A 23883-nucleotide genomic window follows, 5' to 3' on the forward strand; every position below is an offset into this window, starting at 1 on the left:
TAGAAAAATGGCTGTCTTGCCGACAGGGAGTCTGTGCCACCACTGATCCATGTGGTGGCAGCGCCAGGAAAGTCATTTATTAGTAGGGGGAGGACAGAGAGCAGGCCTGGGTGTCTGGTACCAGCTGCCCCATCCGGGCCCCACTGGCCCAGCTCCAAGTGCTGACAGCCAGAGGCTGAGCTTGTGATGAAGTAGACATTGGCGGGCCAATTCCCAGCCAGCCAGCCACGGGGTGCTGAGATAAGCAGGTCTAATGGGCTGCCTGGTTACCCTATCAATCTCCAGGCAGGCAGGCAATGGTCAGAAGGCGGTCAGAGCAAAAGACCCCTGGACTGGAATGCTTGGTTTTGTCTAACTCCACTGGTCTGGTCTTCTGTATCCTCGATCATACTGGCTGGTGTTCATGGGCTAACAAGGGGGAAAGTTAATATAAATGATCGGAAATTTATTGGTTTGAATGTTTATTCCCTGCTCCCTCCCCACCCCTCTATTACAAATTAATGGAACTCTCCACCACAAGCCAATGACTTGCCTTCAGTTCTCCTTTCCCTGGCTGCACCTTCACAGTCTCATCTGTTTTCCTGTACAGCTAGATGCTGGATGCTTTTTATAAAGTCAGCCTTGGAAACAAATTGACCAGGGGTTCTCAGCTTCAGCCGCTCTATTGACATCTTGGCTTACAGAATTCTGTGTTGTGGGAACTGTCCTGTGAATTACAGGGTGTTTAGGAGCAACCCCAACCTCTACCCACTAGGTACCACTAGCATCCACTCTAGTTGTAGCAACCAAAAATGTTGCCAGATCTTACAAATGTCCCCTAAGCAGGCAAAATTACATCTTGTTGGGAAACTCTGTGCTAGACCTGGGTTCTAATTCTGCTTCTGCCTCTTAACAAGTTACTTAGCCTCTCTCAGACCCAATTTCCTAGTCCATAATGTATCTTCTATGTTTGTTATAAAAATTAGAAAAATGAAAGTTGGTTAACTCCTGGCATGCGGTATGCCTTCCAAGTGTAGCTGATAGTACCATTTTAGCACTCTGTGAATTTTCCTAATTTATTTGTGATTCCAGATTTCTAGTGACCAGTTTAAGGAGGATTGAAGAACTGACAGAAATTTCCTTGGCCCCGTAGCCTGCCACGTGAGGAAGCTTGGCTTGGGTTGCATCACCTAAAAGTGTAGTTCAGGGTCTTTGCCTGGGAAAGCTGCTATTTTCAACATTTCTGCAAAATGGGATCAGCAGCCTTCTGAGCATAAAGAGACTTCTTCCTGGTCACTGCTGACTCTGGGCTTTGAACTGCCTCCTTCACTTCCCATGATGAGCATGTAGGTCACTGGTGGTTTCTGAAGCCAATATTTGAATTCCTCCGCAGTTGAGATTCAGGACTTGAATCCAAACTGATTTAGCAGTAGAGTATTTGAAAGGGGGAAACTATTTGAAAGGGGAAAACTATTTCTTGGAATAAGTTGTAATTTTGAGGAAAAAAAATGCCCTTTCAGGGTTGTTGAACATGGTTTAAGGAATGTCTTGCCTCTACCTCCACCATCCTAACTCATACACGCTACTCTTTCTTATTCTGAAAATATACACAATTTTGTACAAGTACATTGACAGGTGTTCTTCAAGAAACCAATGTTCTTTTGGCTGGTTTATAAGAAAATAAAATTAGCAGCATAGAAGAGGAGACACAGTTTACAGTCTGTCAGAAGTATGAGGTGGCCGGACATGGTGGTTTACACCTGTAATCCCAACACTTTGGGAGGCCGAGGTGGGCAGATCACCTGCGGTCAGGAGTTTGAGACCAGCCTAGCCAACATGGCAAAACCCCGTCTCTACTAAAAATACAAAAATTAGCTGGGCGTGGTGGCAGGTGCCTGTAATCCCAGCTACTTGGGAGGCTGAGGCAGGAGAATCTTTTGAACCCCAGGGGCAGAGGTTGCACTGAGCCAAGATCACACCACTGCACTCCAGCCTGGGCGACAAAGCAAGACTGTCTCAAAAAATAAATAAATAAATAAATAAATAATAAATAAAATGTATGAGGTGACAAGTTGCCCTTTCTTCTTCTTACTACCCTCTCTCTCATTTTTTCCTTTTATTTCTTTTTCCTTCCTTCCTTCCTTCTTTCCTTCCTTCCTTCCTTCCTTCCTTCCTTCCTTCCTTCCTTCCTTCCTTCCTTCCTTCCTCCCTCCCTCCCTCCCTCCCTCCCTCCCTTCCTCTCTGTCTCTCTCTCTTTTCTTTCTTTGAAAATCCTCTGTTCTAGGACCTGCCATGCATGATGATAGTTGCAGAGCTAGGACATAATAACCGGTCTGAATAAGAATGGCAAAATTAATTTTTCCATCATATTGGAGTGAGCCACATGTCAAAAACAAGTGTACACTTCAGTTGTGTACAAATTTTGGTCCAAGTTTTACTCTTTTGGAAGAATAAGCATGTCAGACACCTAGGATCCAAAGAGGAGTAAGGTGGTCTTTACAACCAAGTAGAGAACATAACAGGAAGGGATTAGATCATAGATTTGTGCAGATTAAGTTAGAAAATTGACTGAAAAGAGAGTACAACAGTGCTTGCACAGAGTGAGTGGTCCGCACATTTTAGGAGAAAGAGAAGAGGAAGCAGAAGAGAGGGAGGAAGGAAGGAAGGAGGGAGGAAGGAAAAGATTAAGGAAAGAGGGAGGAAAGAAGCAAGGAAGGAAGAAAGAAGTTAGAACCCTATAGGATGGTATATGTCCAATGAAAAATGAGTGGAATAGGCAATTCTTTAGGAATTCAGAGAAGGTTCCAGGTCATGGGTTAGTCCGAGAAAATTTCTCAAGGTAAGCAGGGAATGTATGAAACATCAAATAGTTGAGTAGAAACAGAGGCCTCACTTTAGCCAATAACTTAAATATTTCTAAGAGATTCTATTAAACACAAATTTTTTCAAATGGCTAGAATTCTCTTCTGAGTTCCTCAAAATATCAAGATGATGCAGGAAAACAAAAACCATTGTCTCTTAGTGTCTTAAACCATGTATTTTTAGAACACGTGAGCATGAGATTTGCCTATGTAGTAGATATCATGTGTATTTGAGGGAGACCAAGGCACGTCTAGGAAAGCGCACAGCTGTCTTCCCTAGAGGTAATCAGAAAAAGCCAGAGATGTGCCCTTATTTACCTACTCTAAGCTGGTGGTCATGAATTTCTATCAATGTGGGGTTGTACATTCTGCTAGGTAAGTAGTAATTTCTTATATTATTCCTAAGTTTACCTCTTTTGGACTCTTAGATTTGTATCTGAATCCCTAAAATATCATGTTTTCCATATGAAGAAAAACAGATTCAACTCCATGTCTTTCATTTACCTGTTGGCCAGCACTGTTAGTTCTTTCTCAGATATGTACTTAGGATCAACTGGGATCAAATCTTCATTTCCATTTAGGGCAAGAGCTTCCTGTATCTTGGCACATTTGAGAAAGTGAGATGACAATAGGGCTGGACCAAGAAATATGAGGCTCCATGCAAGGTGAACAACTTGGTATCCCTTCAAACTGATAAATTATTTGTATATTTGTTTAACATTTATTTAGTAAGGGTGAGGAGATATTGATTTTTTTTATTAATCAAAGTTGTATACTTCTTACTTAATGCTCAAAATTGAAACATTATTACATGGAAAGTATGAATTTACATCATTTTCTTTTTATTTTGTTGTAATCATCTTGGAATTTCCATTTTCTGGACTAATTTCTTGGACAACATATTCAGGTATCCAAATGTTAGATAACAAAATAATTCCATTTTCAATAAATAGTATCATCCCATACATTAGTTAAATTAAATTAATTAATTAACCTATTTATTTTTGAGACAAAGTCTTGCTCTGTTGCCCAGGCTAGAGTGCAGTGGCATAATCTTGGCTCACTGCCACCTTTGCCTCCTGCCTCCTGGGTTCAAGCAATTATTGTGCCTCAGCCTTCCTAATAGCTGGGGTTACAGGCGCATGCCACCACAGCAGGCTAATTTTTATATTTTGAGTAGAGATATGGTTTCACCATGTTGGCCAGGGTGGTCTCCAACTCCCGACCTCAAGTGATCTGCCCTCTTCAGCCTCCCAAAGTGCTGGGATTACAAGTGTGAGCCACCGCACACAGTCTAATATTTTGATTTTAGAAAAATATTAACTAGCTGGTTTCAGGATTTGTACTGGGCAGACAGCATTTTGGGAGGAATGGTTTTTATAGTTCCACTTGAGATGTCTACTTTGTTGAAAGCAGTATCTGCTTGTAGTTTAGCAGTGTGATCTACAATCCAGATAGATACCCAAGTTGACAGGTGCCATGTTTCTAATTCATTCTGCCCAGTTGGCCTGCCAATGGATCCCGCTCTGGACGACAGACCTGGGCACTGACTCTGCAGATCCCAGTGCCTGTTACCGGAGGGCTCTTCTCTGACCATCCCTTGAGGACTCACTATATGGGAATTGTTCATGAAAGACTGAGCTTCCAGAGGCTTCTCTTTACAGATCTTTAAAAATAAAATTGAGTATACATTTATTGGAAAGACATCTTTAGGAACAGGATAAAGATAATTCCATTAGGATCCTATCACATTTTCCATGGTTTAAAATTTCAGTTAAATCTCCCAATGTGTAGCTTTTCTTTTCAAAATTTTATTACTCATCTCATTCCTTTTAGGGTTTACTCATCCTTCTCTCATTCTGCTCTGCTCTTACTTTGTCATCTATAATAATAATAATAATAATAATAATAATAAATAATCTATAATAACTGGACTATAAGATGTAAGGACAGACCTTGATTTCAGAAACTTAGGGTGACCTTAGTTTCTAGGTTACTTTTAAAATCCTCTGTAAAGTATAGGGGAAGTGGGACAAATTATACCTCTGACCTTAGAAAATTACTCAAAAATTTCCCTACAGGTCTTTTAGATTCCTACATTCCCACATGATTTGTCCCCTGCTTATTGCTGATCTCACCTTCTATCACTTGGCCCCATTCACTCAATATTAGCCATAGTGGATTTCTTGCTGTTCCTGAAATATGACAAGCTCATTCCCACCTCAGGTTTTTTGCATTTTTGCTCTTTCCTTGGTCTGGAATACTGTTTCCAGATCTCTACCTGGTTTATTCTCTCACTTCATCTAGATATCAATTCAAATGTTACTTCCTCAGAAAGGCCTTTTGTAACCACCCGTTTAAATAAGTCACCAGCTCTACCATCATTCTCTAGCCCCTTACTTAACTTATACTTTATTTCTTATCACTATTTGATTTAGATATTTATTTATCTTTATCAATTATTTTATTCACTAGAATATAAGCTTACCTAGACAAATTTTTATCTGTTTTTTTTATAATACTAATATACTCTAATCTCTATAGTCCAAAAGAGGTAAATGTAGGAACAATATGAAGAGTTACTGCTTACATAGTAGGTAGTGGCTTAAAGAACCTACAACTCCACATTGACAGAAATTCATGGCCACCAGCTTAGCATAGATAAACAAGGGACATTGTGATGTTTGAGGGTTAATCTCCAGCTCTTTCTGATTCCTAGCTCAGAGTAGAGGCTTAAGAATATGCAGTGTTGTATAAATGGTTAAATGCTTCAAAGTAAGAGCTGGGAATAGACAACTAGGGAAATTCTGCCAATATCATATTGACAAGGGGGAATGTTTAGGTGAGTAATTGGCTTGTCTCTATTTTTTTCTTTTCATTGGAGAAAATCTGGAAGACATGAAAACAAATCAGAATTTTTACTAGTGGAAATTGTACCGAATCATGGCAGATGAACTCTACTTTCCAAAGTGACTCTGTTGGCAAAAATGTAGAGAAGCTTGAGTTAACAGCTGTCATCAGGGCCCCAGGCAAAGTTGCAGAGAAGGTCAAGCTTGCATTCTGCATTCCACCACTGTCTTGAACTCCATTTATTGTACTCTAGCTATTGAATTTTCTCATACTGCTATCTGCTTTCCAAACCCTTTCATCTCTGACTGCTTTACTGATCTGCACAGAGATTTATCTTGTTTCTTCTTCACTGAGCTAGAGTTCCAATCCCCTAAGTTCTCATCAATAGCCTGTATCCCAATTGATTCAAACATTTATATTAAAGGGTGAATGAGGCCTAAAGAAAGTGTGCAGTTTGAAATATGGTCCATTGCCTCATCTATTCTTCTAGGACCTGAGAGTCATAAAATTAGGATGCTGTCTCACACACATCCATTTCCACCCCTAAGCTTTTTTGGTAAAGTCAGCCATGTAAGTTAGGGGGCGGTAAACAAAGCCTTGCTTAGGTGGACATCATCAGCGAACAATCAAGGCCCTCTACATGCTAAGAGTCTCACATACATTTTTTCTTCATGTACAATCTTTCATATTTTTCTGATCAGACCAAACAAGCAACAAATGATTTTAAACAAAGGGATTTCCTAGCCACCATAATTTTCATGGTCTTGTGGCATAGGCTACAGAAAACAAACTCTATGAATTAACAAAATAGTTAAAGAGTAAGAGTTACTTAGAGTCACCTTGACCTGGAACCAGAGCAGAGATCCTCCTTCTCACTTTGCCATTAAAGGATTTTATCCTTAATCTTGGATTTCAGGGGAAAGTCTGGATTCCCACTCCCCTGACAAGCAGTGGTGATGAGTAGGACTGATTCCTGCATTTATGTAACCTTCCCTAGAGGTTCCTGGGATTGCTAAGGGGAGAGAACCCCAGAAAAAGACTGGGCTTTCTGTTCATTTTCCTCAGAGTCCTCATAATTTGGTGTATAAATGATAAGACTGACATCATTTGTCTCCTGAGTTGCTTAAATTTGAAAAAGGCAGTTCTTTAAACAGCAGGGCAAGTGTCCAATGGCAGCCCCAGACAAAAGGGAGAATTGAGTTTCAACAAAGAACCTTGCAGCAGTGACTTTAAATATAGTGCAGTTGGATGCCAGCAATGAACATAGGACACTGTGCCTTTTGCCTTGGATTTAAAGCAGACTTTGGCCAGGCACAGTCACTCATGCCTGTAATCCCAGCACATTGGGAGGCTGAGGTGGGTGGATCACTTGAGGTCAGGAGTTTGAAACTCGTCTGGTCAATTTGATGGAACCCCATCTCTCCTAAAAATATAAAAATTAGCTGGGTGTGGTGGCGCATGCCTGTAGTCCCAGCTACTTGGGAGGCTGAGGCACTAGAATCGCTTGAATCTGGGAGGTGGAGGTTGCAGTGAGCCAAAATTGCGCCACTGCTCTCCAGCCTGGGCAGCAGAATAACACTGACTCAAAAAATAAAATGAAATAAATAAAATAGAACTAAGATAAAAATTTCTAGGGCTAGGGCCCAGGAATCTGTATTTTTAATGAACACCCTAGGTGATTGTGATATGCATCCAGATCTGAGATCACTGCCTGGAAGTTCTTCTCCTGGTGGAGCACACAAGGGCTGGGAGATATGTGTGCTGATCCTCAGAATCAGAACTCTGCATGAGCTTTCATGTGGGGCTTACAGTATGCAGGAGGTCTTGCATGGTGTGGAGGAGCCGTGGGACAGTCTTTAGAAAATGTTTTAAAAAATCAACTTCATTGAAGTATGATTTGTAAATCATCAATTTTACTGTACAGTTTGATGAGTTTTGAAAAAATATATACATCTGTGTAACAATCACCCCAATCATGATATAGAATGTTTGCAGCACACATAAAAGTTTTACATCCTACTTTGCAGTCAATCCTCCTATCACCCTGACCCACACACTAGACAACTACTATTCTTTTTTGTTTCAGTATAGTTTTATTTTTTTCTTGAAATTTACATAATGGAATCACACAGTGTATATTCTTTTGTGTCAGTCTCCTTTTTCTTAGTGTGATGTTTTTGATAATAATCTATATGGCATATATCAGAGAGAGAGAGAGAGAGACAGAGAGATTGACTTATTTTAAGGAATTGGCTCACACAATAAAATGGCTTGGTGAGTCTTAAATCTGATGTAGTAAGCTGGAGAATCAGGGAAGAGTTGCAATTCAAGCCCAAAGGCAATCTGCTAGCAGAATTCCTTCTTGCTCAGGGGAAGTCAACTTTTGTTCTATTAACTACTTATACTGATTAGATGAGGTCCACCCATATTTTATAGGTCAAAGTTACTCAAAGTTCACCATTTTATGCTGGGATAACTGGCTAACCATATGAAGAAGACTGAAACTGGACCTCTTTCTTACACCATATACAAAAATCAACTCAAGATGGATTAAAGACTTAAACATAAAACCCAAAACTATAAAAACCCTGGAAGATAACCCAGGCAAACCATTCTACACATAAGAACTGGCAACGATTTCATGACAAAGATGCCAAAAGCAATTGCAACAAAAGCAAAAATTGACAAATGGGATCTAATTAAACTAAAGAGTTTCTGCACAGCAAAAGAAACTATCAACAGCATAAACAGACAACCTACAGAGCAGGATAAAATATTTGCACACTATGCACTTGACAAAGTTCTAATATTCAGCATCTATAAGGAACTTAAATAAATTTACAAGAAAAGAAAAACAACTCCATTAAAAAGTGGGCAAAGGACATGAACAAATACTTTTCAAAAGAAGACATACATGTGGCCAATAAGCATGTGAAAAAAGCTCAATATCACTGATCATTAGAGAAATACAAATCAAAACCACAATGAGATACCATCTCACACCAGTCAGAATGGCTATTACTAAAAAGTCAAAAAATGACAGATGCTGGTGAGGTTGTGGAGAAAAGGAAACATACACTTTGTTGATGGGAACTTTGTTGGTGGGAGTGTAAATTAGTTCATTGTGGACAGCAGTGTGGCCATTCCTTAAAGAACTAAAAACAGAAATACCACTTGACCTAGCAATATCATGACTGGGTATATACCTAAAGAAATATAAATAGTTTTGTCATAAAGACATGCATCTGTATGGTTAGTGCAGCACTATTCACAATAACAAAGACATGGAATCAACCTAAATGCCCATCAATGACACACTGAATAAAGAAAATGTGGTACATATACACTATGGAATACTATGCAGCCACAAAAAAGAATGAGATCGTGTCCTTTGTAGGGACATGGATGGAGCTAGAGGTCATTATCCTTAGCAAACTAACCCAGAAACAGAAAACCAAATACCACACATGCTCACTTATAAGTGGGAGCTAAATGATGAGAACACATGGACACAAAGAGGGGAACAATAGACAGTGGGGCCTATCAGAGGGTGGACGGTGGGAGGAAGGAGAGGAGCAGAAAAAATAACTATTGGGTACTAGGCTTAGTACCTGGGTGATGAAATAATCTGTACATGAAACCCTCATGACACAAGTTTATCTATGTAACAAACCTGCGCATGTACCCCTGAACCTAAAATAAAAGTTAGAAAAGCCCAAGTTCCCCATTTTAAATGTTAATCTCATTTACTAACACCCTCACAGAAACATCTAGAATAATGACCAAATAATGGAACACTATGTCTCAGCCAAACTGACACATAAAATTATCATGCACACACAGATGTCCAGTTGTTCTAAGGCCCCTTGTTAAAAAGGCTACACTGCTCCCACTTGGGAAAATGTATTACCTTGGGACCTTTGTCAAAAATCAATTTATCATATATGCAAAAATCAATTTACCATATATGTCTGGGTCAATTTTTGCACTGTCTATTCCATTGATTTATGTATCTATTCTTACATTCATACAACTGCCTGATTTCTCTAGTTTTGCAGCAAATCTTAAAAGGTGTAAATTTAACTTTGATCTTTTCCAAAATTATTTTGGCTTTTCTCTGTCCTTTGCATTTCTATGCACATTTTAGAATTAGCATACCAATTTCTCAAAAAATAAAATCCTGCCAGGTATTTGACTGGTATTGAAGTTACAGATCAATTTGGGGACCATTGACATCATAAGTATACTGAATTTTTCAATTCATATATATACACAGTTTATTTCTTTACTTTTCAGGTCATCTTCAACTTTTCTCAGTAATATTTTGTAGTTTTCGGTATATAAGTCTTACACATGTTGTGTTAAGTTGATTCTAGGTTGTTTGGCTTTTTGATGCAATTGCAAAATTTTTCTAATATTTTACTTTCCAATTATTCATTGCTAATATATAGAAAAGCAATTTATTTCTACTCACCTTGTATACTGAGGCCTTGCAAAATTTGCATTTAGTTCTAGTAGCTCATTTTGTAGATTCCTTAGGGTTTTCTGTGTACACAATTATGCCACTGGTGAGTAAAGACAATTTTAATCTTAGTGAAGGCAGTAATTCTTTCACTATTACATAAAATGTTAACTATAAGCTTTTCTTAGCTGCCTTTTATCATGTTAAGAATGTTACTTTTTTTCCTAGTTGACTGAAACCTTTCATTCATAAATGTGTATTAAGTTTTGTTAAATGCTTTTACATTATCTATTCATATGTGATTTTTTCTTTTATTGTCTCATTATGGTGCATTACATTGATTGTTTTACCAAATCGATCTTTTATTCCTGGAATAAACCCCACATGGTCATGATGTATTATAATCTATATGTACTGCTAGCTTTAGTTTGCTAAAGTTTTATTAAATACTTTTTTGCTTCTACTTCCACAAGGAATACTAATCTGTAATTTTATTTTCCTTCAATGTATTTGTCTGGTTTTAATATCAAGGTAATGAGTCAAAAATATTCCCTGCTGTTCTATTTTCTGAGTTTGTGTGGGATTGGTATTATTTCTTCCTTAAATGTTTAACAGAGTTCACTAGTAAAGCCATCTTGACTGGAGGTTTTCTTCGAAGGAAGCTTTTTGTTGCTTTTGTTGTTCTTTGTTGCTTGTTTTGTTTTTTAAAATCACACATTCAGTCTATTTATTAGTGCTCTGCTACATATAGGACTTTCCAGATTTTTATTTTTTCTTGTGTCAATTTTGATAATTTATGTCTTTTATGGAATTTGCCTATTTCTTCTACATTGTCAAACTTATTATCATAGAATTGTTCATAGTATTCTTATTATCTTTTAAAGTGGCCATCGAATTTACAGGAATAATGACAATTTCATTCCTGATATTGTGTTTTACGGTCTTTCTTTTTCCTTTTTCTTGGTCATCCTGGGGTTTATCAACTAATTTTGTTTTCATGAATTTTTCTCTATTGTTTATTTTTATTTTTCATTAATTTCTGCTCCCATTTTTGCTACATTTTAAATTCTACTTTGAGTTTAATTTGCTCTTCATTCCTTCTTTCTTTTTTTTTTTTTGAGACAGAGTCTTGCTCTGTTGCCCAGGCTGGAGTGCAAGCTCCACCTCCCTGGTTCATGCCATTCTCTTGCCTCAGCCTCCCGAGTAGCTGGGACTACAGGTACCTGCCACCATGCCCGGCTAATTTTTTTGTATTTTTAGTAGAGACGGGGTTTCACCATGTTAGCCAGGATGGTCTCGATCTCCTGACCTCATGATCCGGCCGCCTCGGCCTCCCAAAGTGCTGGTATTACAGGCATGAGCCATGGTGCCCAGCCTACTTTTCTTTTTATAGCTTCTTAATGTGGAAAGATATAATTATTTTAAATGTTACTTCTTTTCTAATATAAGCATTAACATCTAAAAATTTACTACTTAGCACTGCTTTAGCTACATCCCACAAGTTTTGTTATTTTGTTTTCGTTGTCATTTATTCAAACTATTTTAAAATTTCTTTTGTAATTTCTTCTTTGACCCAGAGATATGCCACAAAGATATAAACATGTAAGAAACTGAAATCATACTTTCTTTGTATTTATAACCTGTGTTTTTACTTAATATCATCAAGAACATCTTTCCACTAAATAATTTTCTGCAGCATCATTTTTAATGAGTGTATAGTTTTACACATTATATATTATACAAAATTTATTTAAACCAAGCCCCCATTAACTTGGTAGTTTCTAATTTCTTGGTTACAAATTGTTGCAATAAATATGTTTATAAATTAATCTTTGTTCAACTAAAATTTTTTTGTGTGGTTTTTAATAAGTGGAATTGTCGGGTAAGGGTATCCTCTTTCAAGATAGTTTCCTATTTCATTCTGATTTTTCTTGGCCTAAGCCTACATTTTTTACATGGTTAATTGAATTCATTTTTTGGCAAAGTTACCACATGTTTGATTTCTTCTAAGCCTTTTTATTTGTTGGTGAATGGTTTTTGCAGAAAATTCTTTCTATTGAATATTCATACTGAATCAAGTAAAGAGACTAAATATTTATATATTATATTTATTGCTTCTTGAAGGTTGATTATTATAATTTTTTTCCAGAAGTGATGTGGTCTGTGAGCTGCATCAGCCCACAGGTGTGGCTATCTGGTCGTCATAGTGATAAAAAATATGAAACTGCCAACACCTAAACTTTGAGGAATATCACATATAGCGTTTGGATTTTCAGGCTATCTTGGAACATTGAGAATCTGGCAATAAAGAGCCAGTATTCCTACATGATAAGAATCATAGGAATAGACAAATTACTCCTGCTTAGATAGGACATGTTCTCTCATTTTGCCATAGTTCTCAGTCAGCCAGTGTCACTCAATTAGGACATAGCCTGACTCTTCTAAGCATTTGGATTCATAATCCCCAATTTTGCAGGATAGAACTTATTAGAAGATGAATGCTAGTCATGTATAGGCAATCCCTGATTTACCATTCCAAACAATGAGACAATGGTCTCTACATGCAGGCATGAACATTTCCCAGTGTCCATGACTGGCATTCTGTTATGGCTCCTGACCCTTCCTTCTCCAAGAAATTCTAGACCTCCATTTGGTAACCTATTAGATTTATATTTCCAAAAGGAAACTTGACTCTTTTGAGGTATGAAACAGAGATGTCCTTCTCTGTGCTTTAATAAACATGAGTTATTTGAGGTAATCATTCAGTATCTCTTGAACTATGCGAACAGCATGTATCCACATAATGTCTCCCAGATTTTTTAGGCCTCAGTTTTAGGGTACACAGTAGTTTTTAATTCATGATACAGTTAAATATATAAGTTGGAATCATATTCATCGTGTGGGTTGCTTTCCATCTATTCCCCTACCCTACCAAACCTAAGGGAATTCTCTATTTACCAGACCAATTTCTAGATTCTTTTTCTTCCTGTAAGTAAGGATTCTTTTCTGCTAGGAGAGAGGTAAGGTCAGTCTGAATAATAAAGTGATATATAAAAGAGAGGGTAAAGACAGACAGAAAATAGAATAATGTGTTGAGACAAGTTACAGGGAATCATGAATTGTAATGTGTTGGATTGGCAGCAAGTTTGTGGGGGAAGGGTAGAAGATGAAAGGGGTTTTAATAAATATCGGTATGGTCTTTGAATGTGGATCCCCTTTACGGTTCTTAAGAAACATAAGTGAAGGGTTTCAGTTGTTTTGAAACTACTTTTGGCTGTGGGAAGCTGTTTCTTGACTGCAAACCTGCTCTGAGATTGAGCTGTGTCCGTCCCAGGTTTATAAAAGTTACACAGACTTAGGAATAGGTTTTCCTTGTTCATATCCTTCTTATTTTGTGCTATGATTATATTCATTTGCTGTTGATGATAGTAAGAACTGACCACCTGTTTAAACAGATTTAAGATTGTTTCTTCTGGCCTAGGGTTTTGGTGTGTACCCTCTTTAAAAAAATTAAAGATCTAGACAATTGAGATATATATTTCTGTTCTACTTTTTTGTTTATATTTCTTATTCTATGGTTTTTCTGAGGTGGGGAGTCCACATTAAAGGTTATACTGCTTCTGGCTCTAAGATTTGATTTCTTAAACACATCCCAGGTCAACTAGAGTGCTAGAGTTTATTACTTTTCAAAAACCAAACCCCTGCCAAGTGAAAGGAGAGAAGGGCATATTTAGATGAAAGTGCTTGATGTTCAAATTCTGCAGTTTGTTGACATTTTATTGCTCAATGCAATTTCTCCTACCCTTCAGGGCATTTTGCTTAATGGTTTCCCAAGAACAGTATGATGAGCCTTCAAAGCAAGTGGCAAGTTTTAGCAACAATGCTGTTATTCCAGTTTATATGAGTCACATGTCCAAAACCTTGTATAAATCTGAAGTTTTTCCCATAAACACTTATGCCCAGAAAATATGGTAAGCTATGTTAACAAGCCACATTAGATAACAAACATTAATATGGAAATAAACCAGGTAACTCCTGTGTAATTGATCTTTGTGGGGAAGTGGAGGAGGGGAGGTGAACCTAAACTAGGTTTAGTGGGTGCTAAACTTAATTAATGGTTAACTAAATTCATTCAAAGATATCTGTAACTTGTGGTCTGATAGTGCGGGTTTTTGGATATAAATTTGTCATTAAGAACTGCCTGTTTTAGTGTGATGCCTTAACCATTGACTTATTGCAAATTTACCAACAAGATGATGCATAACCCCCAAGAAGTTTGTCCTCCACAGGTATTTATTCCACAGGTCAAGGAGAATATGAATTATTTATTAGCTTTAAAGTGGCTTTTACCTTATTGAAGCACATACATACCAATAAAACATGGCTTTATGCTTTAGTTCTTTTATGGTTAAAATATGAGGTGCCAACTCTTACACGAAAAGAGCTATTCAATCCCTCTCTTATAATTCTCTGCTTTTAGAATTGACTCTTCCTCCCTCTTTCTACACTTGTACTGGATTGGGTACTTGTCTTGGTCAAGTGACTCAGTTCAAACTGAAATATTTCTGTGCAGGTAGGCCCCCAGAAATGATCACACCTGGAGAAAGACTGTTGGCATTAAAGGTTGCACCAATCTAAAAATGTCAGTAAGGATAGTGGAATCTCATTGTCTGCAGGTTTAGTAAAGAAGGTGCATGCTTTTGTGTGTCTGGAATCATGTGTATGAGCTACTTCTGGAAACACCTGGGAGGCAGTTGATCTCTCACATCTCTGCCCAGTATGCCATACTTTCTCAACATGTGTTTATTACTGAAAAGCAGAAGAGAAAATCCTCTTGACCATATAATAAGAGGCTATAATAGCAAGTAGTCACTTTATTGCTGATGGTTTCTAATAGTGTAATCTTCCAGAAACTAATGTCAGCCAAACCTGCAACATTTAAGAGACGGGGGGCTCTGAACTTGTGCTTTGGAAAATGCTAATACTTCTTTGAAACTTCATCTGAGAGTTCTCATTCTGCAAAACTCATTGCACAACAGAGGAAATTTTCAGCCCTGGTTTTTTACATTTTCTTCTCTTTTGCGGGCTTGGGGACAGGCCTCAATGTTATTTTAACTTAGTTTCCTCCAGGCAAGGAGATTTACTTAATTGGGTAGCCAATCAAGAAACCCTGTTACTGCACATTTTGTATAGCACAGGCCGTGTGCTCCTTTTGGTTTGTGGTGTGTCTGGAAAACAAAAGGAACACAGGAGAAAGGGGAAACTCGGCCTGTGAAACATGTCTAGAAGGAGGCTGAAGGATATTTAAATAAAGTAATCATTTTTAAGTGTCCACTGGGCCTAGGTAAGTCACAGCAAAATGGCCCTAAAATCAGAGGTGTGATTTTTCTTGGTTGTCAGAGTTTGAGTCTGGAAAGGAACAATATCTAGGCATTCACTTGGAATGTGGCTATTGTACATATAAGCAGAAAGAAGGATTTTCCATTCTTTTCTTATTCCTCTAAAGCTTAATGATGAATTTCTTCCTGCTGGAGACTTACTACAATCCAGCAGTTGTTGGGAATGTGACATCCCAGAATTTTTATTGCAGATGTATGTGCAGGTCCAGAGAGACGTGGAGGTCTGTAGCCAGGATGCCAGTAACACAGTCAGACAAGAAGCAAATAGAATGGTTCCCTTCTTGAAGTCTTTACAGGTTTTGGAAATTGGCTATGACAGTTAGTCCTACATGTGTGCTGAAAAAGGCAACCACCAATATAATGACTAGTAACTTCTCAATCTAACTTAATATTTACTCCCTGTACATGCTATTTACTGCCTGTAACTAGTTTATTAAAATTTTAAGTATATTTATTTTTAAAAGTACATCTCTTTCAACATAGATGAATTTAGAAAATCAATGCTATCAACAATGATAGATAACAACTTTAGTAATTTGTTTGTTTCTTGTGCTAAAATAATAGAAATATGGAGAGTGATTATGTGAGAGAGAAACTTAAGGGGAGAGATGAGAAGTATGAGTTATTCACCTACAAACAGCAAAATTTTTTTAGTAAGAGACAAGAAATGTAGGAAGAAAAAAATTGCAGGGGGCTTAATGTAAAGTAGAAGTTCTCTTCTACCTCTTATTAACCTTTATTTATTTATTTTTTTGAATGCAGATAACATATTTTAGCTGTGCTGTAGGGTGAGTCTTCCTCAATCACATATCACCTGCCCCCACTCCACTAGCCCCTGTCTTCCTCCCACCAAGCCAAAACCTGGTCCTTGAACCTGGAACTTATGAGGCATAAGCGAACAGAAGATAGCTCTTTGTAATATAACTTAAGTTGAGAAAGGAAATAGACTCTTAGCATAAGTTACAGGAGACATAGATATCAGCACTAAGTTAATCTTTGCGGAGAGGAGAGAAGGCCTGTGCCACTGCCCCCTCCACTTACAGGATCCTAAACACCATCCTCACTCTAACCTACCATCCTACCCAGCAGGGGAAGGAGAGAGAGTAGTGAGAAAGGCCAGCCCAAGGTGAGGGCTTAACCCAGGAGGAAGAGTAGGGGGAGTAGAAGGATGAGGGTGAGGAGGAGGGTCAGGGCAGTGTGTCAGTTCAGGTGGTCTGAGAAGCAGTCCTCCGAATGGGACTGAATGTGCAAGAGACTTATTAGGGGCCTTGCTTCTGAAGGATAAAGGAGGAGGGTGCAGGTGTAGGCAGCAATGTCCTTCTGATATTATGAGAGTGGCTCGGAAGGAGGACTGGGTAGGAAGAGCTCGAGATCGCAACACATTCAGAAAAAAATTTAGCCAGGTCAAGGGGAGTCCCAGACCACAGTTTGCCCTTGGAAGAGTCTCAGGGTGGGAGGATATGCCCGGGCTCTCATCCCTCTGCTGTGCTCAGTCACTGGCCTTCGGGTGAGCGCACAACAGAGCTGAAGGTGTCCCTACACCAGGCTTTCTTGCAGAGAGCTCTTAGCGGGGTAATTCAGGGCTGCCATGAGGAGGGGTACGTTGCGCTGACGTGGAGTGCTCCTTGGAAGGACTCTCAGGATCTAGGACTAAGGCCCTGGATCTGGGTCAGAGCAAGGAGACGAATTAAACAGAGAACTCCCTTTTGAATCTCTGCCCACTGGTCTGTAGGTTGGAAAATATTAAGGGCTGTTTGACTCTTTTCCAAGATTCTCGAGTTTGACAAGCTACCAGGAAGGCCATGTGGCTGTGAACATGTAGTACTATGCTCCTATCTCTGATTCTCATTTTGACAATCACATTACATGTGGACATGGGCAGCCAATTACTGCATCTGAGTATATATTGGTCAGCCTCTATTAAATGCAAACCTTACAGGGCACCTGCCTCGCCTCAGCCAAACCAAAAGTGATTTCTCCCACCTCTCAGCTACACTGAGTCCCTCCACACATACTGTTTTTGTCTTGCACTTTACATATTCATGTACGTGATTTCTCCCAGTGTCCACAGACAGTAAGCAACTTGAAGATAACAATTATCTTACACTTTGAATCAGCATTGCCTTGCACACACAATTGGTGTGGACTTACAACGTCAGTTATTAGGTTGGTGCAAACATAATTGCAGTTTTTGCCATTAAAGGTAATGGCAATTATGTTTGCACCAACCTAATAAATAAAACAAATGGGCAGGATTTGGCAGATAGAAAGGTATGGTGGAAAAAAACATGATGGAAACATTTATATTTATTTCAGCCTACTTATTCTCAGAAGGTCTTTAAAATAGAAGACATAGATGTGTTACAGCCATTAAAAAGGATAAAAATATAAGAACAAAGGAAGAGGGTGGAGTTGGAGACAGATTGTTATACTAGAAAAAACTAGGCTAAGGATTGCTACTGAGATTAAATGCAAACTTTGCTGTTGACCTTTTCCTGGCAAGCAAGACAAAAAGGGAAAATGCGAGTTATATAAGGTTCTTATTAGCTAATAAAAAGAAGCATGCCAGTTTTTCCTATAGAAGCATTTTTTTTCTCTAGTACTAACTCTAAGAGGAATTTATTTTATGGCCCCTTATAGAGCCATTCAATTTTTAAATATATGATGGTTTCAATAAGAGTTTTATAAAAAAATATAGAAACTTTTTCTATATGACTATTTCTTATATTGATTTTTGATAAATGCCATAGTTTATAGATGACATTTCTATGGAGACTTAGGGTGTAGTTTAACCATCAGCAGTGAAATGAATTTGAGCCCATAGCTTTTGGAAGGACCCTGGAAATGGTACATTTCAATAATAATGACCACAAAATTATATCCAAATAGAATATAATTTTGGCTGCATTTCTTTGAAATTTGGCTAAATAGTTCTGTTCCGGTATGCACATTTTGATTTGACATTGGGCTTTCATGATAGTTAGAATAGTCTAAATTCCATATATGTGTAATGACCCAAAATTGATTCCAGCACATCCTAAGCTAACATTAGTAGAAATCACTCTGGGGGATGTGAAAAGTATTCTAAAAGACCTCTGGTTTATAAATCAGTTTAAGCACCCAACCCAATTAAACAAGTTTCTTTTGTACTCTGGGACTTCTTCAAGACATGAACATGCTAATATATCATTACAGACTGGATTCCCTGGTAAGTAGACTCTGATCTAGAGATTAATGTGCAGGAGGTTTATTATAGATGGCTCTTGGGATCAACATCTATGTTAAGGAAGAGAAAGAGGCTGTGTCAGGTAGAGGAAGAAGTTGGGACAAACCCATGGGGGAGGTATGAAGCTGGGATAGCTTTCTGGGGTTGTCCGAAGTTATGTTAGGGGCTGGGTCTACGTACCTGCACATTGACCACTGCTGGATATGGGCTGCCCAGGGAAAGGTTGTGCTCTTGGGCAAGGTGACTTTCTTCAGCCAAGGGCAATTCCTGGAGAAGGCTAACACCTGAAAGCTCTGGGCCAGCAATACCACCAGCAGCTGGGGGACTATGTCCTTTGTCTCCGAAGGTGGGACTTCACAGTGTATGTCAGGACTTTGTATGCACTGTTTACCAAACTAATTAGCAAAACATACATTAATCCTGGAGCACAGCCAAACATCCCCTAGTCCTAGTGGTAAACAGAATATGATCTGTGAAATGCTGCTTTATTCTAGTGGTTTATTCTTTATTCTGTCAACTGAGCACCTCAGTTAGGTTGTATATTTGGCTGCTCCTACCAGAAGACAGATATCAGTGATTTAGTCAATTAGGAGAGTTTTTTTAACTCAATAAGTAATATGTACAATTCAGGGCTCACATAGCTGCACAAGGAACTGGGCTCCTTATCTTTCCTTTTTTTCCTTTTTTTAAAGAATCTGACTTTTGTCCTTATGGCCAAAGAAGCAATGCTGTATCCCAGGGTAGTACAAAGGGCAAAAGATGAGTGCCAGGTAAACTTTGACCTCTACAAGATTTTCTAAAGCCCCACTCTACGAATTCCACTTCCCTCTCATTGGCCAGACTGAGTCACATGGCCATTCCCAGTTTCAAGGGCATCTGGGAAGGTAATTTTATCTGGGAACATTTAACTGTGTTCTCTTAATCAGAAGAAAGGGAGAAAGGATATTGAGGAGATAACTAGCATTTTCTACCACAAATAATAGAATTTAAATTCTTCTGCCACTCTTCCTAATTGGCTGAACAACTGTGAGAACAAATTCCACAGAAAAAATATACAGTTATAAAATACATATATGAGTACAACATCATGACAGATCACTGTACTTCTCAGATTTATTCTGTTTAATTAAGACTCCATATTTCATCAAAAATATTTCTTATGAATTTATCGCTAATTTACCTTCCACCACTTGGGGCAGAGCTGTGTACATGGTAGGCATTCAGCATATGTGTGTGTGTGGTGTGTACAAAATAATATATTTGACATATAACAGTGTCCTATGCAACAAGGTCATAAAATATCATATATCTTGGTGGTTTATCAAGAGGAGCCCCTCCAGTAGCAGCTAGGAAATGGTATTGAGAGGTGGGGTTTGGTCTTTGCTTTGAGTGTGCCTTGTCTTGGTTATGCTACTGCATAATGAGTAGTTTTCTGGTGATTTGACTTCTATAAACATTGATTTTAGGAAATTTAGAGACATATTTCATAACAAGTGAAAACCTAGCTACATTATGATTAAACATAAAAGCGTACTGACCCTATCCTGGATTGAAAAATTATTGTTGTGTCTTCTACCTCTCCCCTCCAGAAAAGAAGCTTCACTTTCTATAATTATAGGATTTACAAAATTTCCAACATGTGAATTACAACATGGAACATGATTTTCAAATTGTATACACATTACACACACTCCCTTAAAACACAAAATAGGTTCTTCTCCACATTCTAACCCAGGTTTAGGGATATACTACTCTTTCTTTCTCTTTGAGGACAGGGTAATTTTTTGCCCATTCTTCTCAAATATTTTTTCAATAGACAGTTTACAGCATCACAAAATTAAAAGTGGAAGCCATGGTGAATGCCAGAAGATTCTGCATTTGAGCATGCTCCCAGCCGATGCCAATGCTGATGGGTTCTGATCACATTTTGAGTTAGCAAGGTGCTGGTTATAAAACTTAGGTGCACAAAGAAGTGTTAAATATTTGAGGTAATGGATATACTAAGTACCATGACCTGATCGCTGTAAATGATATGGTTCCAAACATTACTATGTACCCCATGAATATGTACAATTATTGTTAACTTAAATCTGGTTGCATATGGAAATCCTAGTATTTTTTCTTCTCCTTCTTCCTTCTTTCCTCCTCCTCCTCCTCCTTCCTTCTTCTTTTTCATCTTATTCTTTACAAATATTGATGTCTGGGTTCCACCACAGAGAGGGGATTTATTTGTTGGGGGTTTAGCTTGGGTATCCAGTATTTAAAAGCTCCCCTAGGTGGTATAATGTACAGCAAAATTTGGGAATCACTGCTATAAACTAGTTGGAATAGTTTTTTTCCACAAGTCTCTCCAAATGCACAATTGTGTAGACTTATCTATCTTTGTTCCTCCTATGGCTGATACTAACTTCCAGGTCTTTTTTGTTCAAATGGAATGCCTAGCACAGGGCCTCATTCTTTGGCATGGGTTGAATCACAGTGTGTTGAATATATTAGCATATGGGATGCTTGTCACACTCACATGCTCTGGCAAGAAGGGAGAAGCAACTTGTTTTTCACTGTAAACCTGGTCCAGTACATGTCTACTTACTGCAATTTCTTTGCCAGGTTTCTTCCAAGGAAGATCCCATATATATAGGGTTTAGTGATCTTGTAAACAGAAGGCAGAGAAGAAAGAGAGAAAAAAGGAGGGGAGATGACAGCAAAGAGGGAGGGAGAGGAGAGAGTAAGGGAGAGAAGGAAGGAGGAAGAGAGAAAATGAGGACAAGGAGAGAATAGAAGAAGACTGGGGAGGATATGGAAAGAATAATGGCTGTAAGTTGTTAGTAGATACTAAACACCATCTGTGAGAGGTGATACTAAGATTCTGTTGAGATTAACAAATTTATGGTCTCATTAGGAGACAGGAGTCAAGTGCTTGAAAAGTTATATAAAACTATGCAGTAGTCAAAGAATAAAGGGAAATAATACTGAGACAACATAACATAATAATGACAGACCTATCAGCCAATGAGAGTTATGGGCTGTAGACAGTGTGAACTCCATTTTTTACAAGGGGCAATGGTACCAACTCTGTTGCAATAATTCCTTAGGTTTACTTAGCTCTATTAACTTAATTCAACATTAAGGATATAGGTGGCTGCTGAAGAAAAAACATTTAATCTAGTTTGTATCAAGGAGTCTTTTAGGGAGTTATTTAAATATTGATAATTATTTCCTATAGCCTGTACCATAATTTTGCTTATCATTATTCATTTTGAGAAAAATAATTAATTCTCAAAGTCTTACTTGACGGTATCTTTTGAAAGCCTCATCCGCACTTCCAACTCTGTGATGCACATCTAGAACTTTCTTATTTGGTTTGAAGTCTTGATACTGTTTGACAAGAATAAATAGTGGGAATTCAATCCATTGAAAGTGGTGACAGTTTGGTATCTTGTTATCTTTTCTAAGAAACATTCCTAATTTGCTGTGTTGAACTTTGGTAATATAAGTCCCTTTAGTGACATAAAAGAACCCAGTCTTTAAAAGATACTGACAGATGTGATTGTTTTTTACAATGGAGCTGAGTTTCCTACTCTGCTGCATGTAATTAGGCATGCAGATAGTGCTTTACTCATTTTACTAGCCCAATGGGCGGCAGTTGGGACGGGGCCTCAAAGCTCTGCTCACTAAAAGGAAACACATTCTTGCTTTCTTTAACATGTTAATGCGTCTCAATTTCTAGAAAAAAAAAATGAGTTTTCTGTGTTTTCATTTAAAAAATGGTGGACAAAACTAAGTTTGTGGTAAGGAAAACTTCATTTGTACTAATTTCAAGCAACCATAGGTATCAATTTCATAAGGAACTTAGTAGAGGTAGTACATGTATAATTTAAGGGCCATTATTTTTAGTCTCCTAGCAACATCATTAAACAGAATGCATTATCAGCCCAGATTTCTTGGGCTGATCTGAATCTGCTCAACTTCCCTATTTTACCTTTTTTATTCTTTGCTCTTCTGTACTCAGACTGCAGAAGCTAAAATGCTAGTGTCACTGAACAACTGAATTGCCAGTGTTTTTTCTAAGTCAAAGTAACATCTCTTTCTTTCAAACTCTTGAAATTTTCTTTGCTATGTTTAATCAGGAACTCTTTGTGGCTTATGAAATCTCTGCCTAGCCCCCTTCATTGTTCACATTTAAAAACACAGTTTAAGAAGAAAACTGGGATGTCTGGGAGACAGAGAGCACTTACCCGGTCCTCTTTCTTCGAAGCTTCATTTTGGCCAAATCCCAGAGGTTGGCTGTGTGACCTCACCATCACCTCCTCTGCACTAAGCAGAAAGAAAACACAGGAGTCTACATTTCACATGTGCTTGCCATAAATTCTCTATTAGAATCTCAAGCAATAGGACAAAGTAGTGAAATATGAGGAAAAAATCAGAGTGGGTGGATAAGGCCAAGGGGCATAAATCAGAGTGAGGGCATCTCGTTTGAGGAAAAGACCAGGTGATAAATGAAGGTTTACACATGGCACCAGGCTCTAACAGTGGCAACTCACAGGACCCAGACAAGGACACAGCACATGGAATGAAATTCATAGATGTGTTGCTCTGTAAATTTGAAAGGAAACTTCTTCTCCTCGATGTGCATGTAGGCCTGTCTTGCCCTTTCCAGATTTCTTGGGCAGGGCAATGCCCCTTGTCTGAGATCAAAGGGCTGCTAGAAGAAGAGCTGACACCAGAACTCATGCTTCCTGTGCGAGTCCAGCACTTAGTGCACTAGGGAGACAGCACAGTGTAGGATCATCAGTGTAGTGGGGATAATAGGCAAATATGTACCAAAGCCTAGTTATGCGATTTACTACTAGTGTTACCTGTTACCTGGGAACCAGGTCTTAAGACATTTCAAACTTTTGTTTTCTCATCTATAAAATGAAAGTAGTAATATCACCACATAATACTGTCTGGTACATAAAAGGCACTCAGATATTATTAGCTCCTTTTCTACCTAATTGCATCTCATCAAGCCCAAGTTTGTCAGATGACCTACATATGCAAGATTATCTCTTAATTCAGTGAGTTTATCTGCTCTCTGCACCAGGATACAGGAATGGTTCACATTTG

The sequence above is a fragment of the Chlorocebus sabaeus genome, chromosome 23 (assembly GCF_047675955.1).
Source record: "Chlorocebus sabaeus isolate Y175 chromosome 23, mChlSab1.0.hap1, whole genome shotgun sequence".
Classification (NCBI taxonomy): Eukaryota; Metazoa; Chordata; class Mammalia; order Primates; family Cercopithecidae; genus Chlorocebus; species Chlorocebus sabaeus.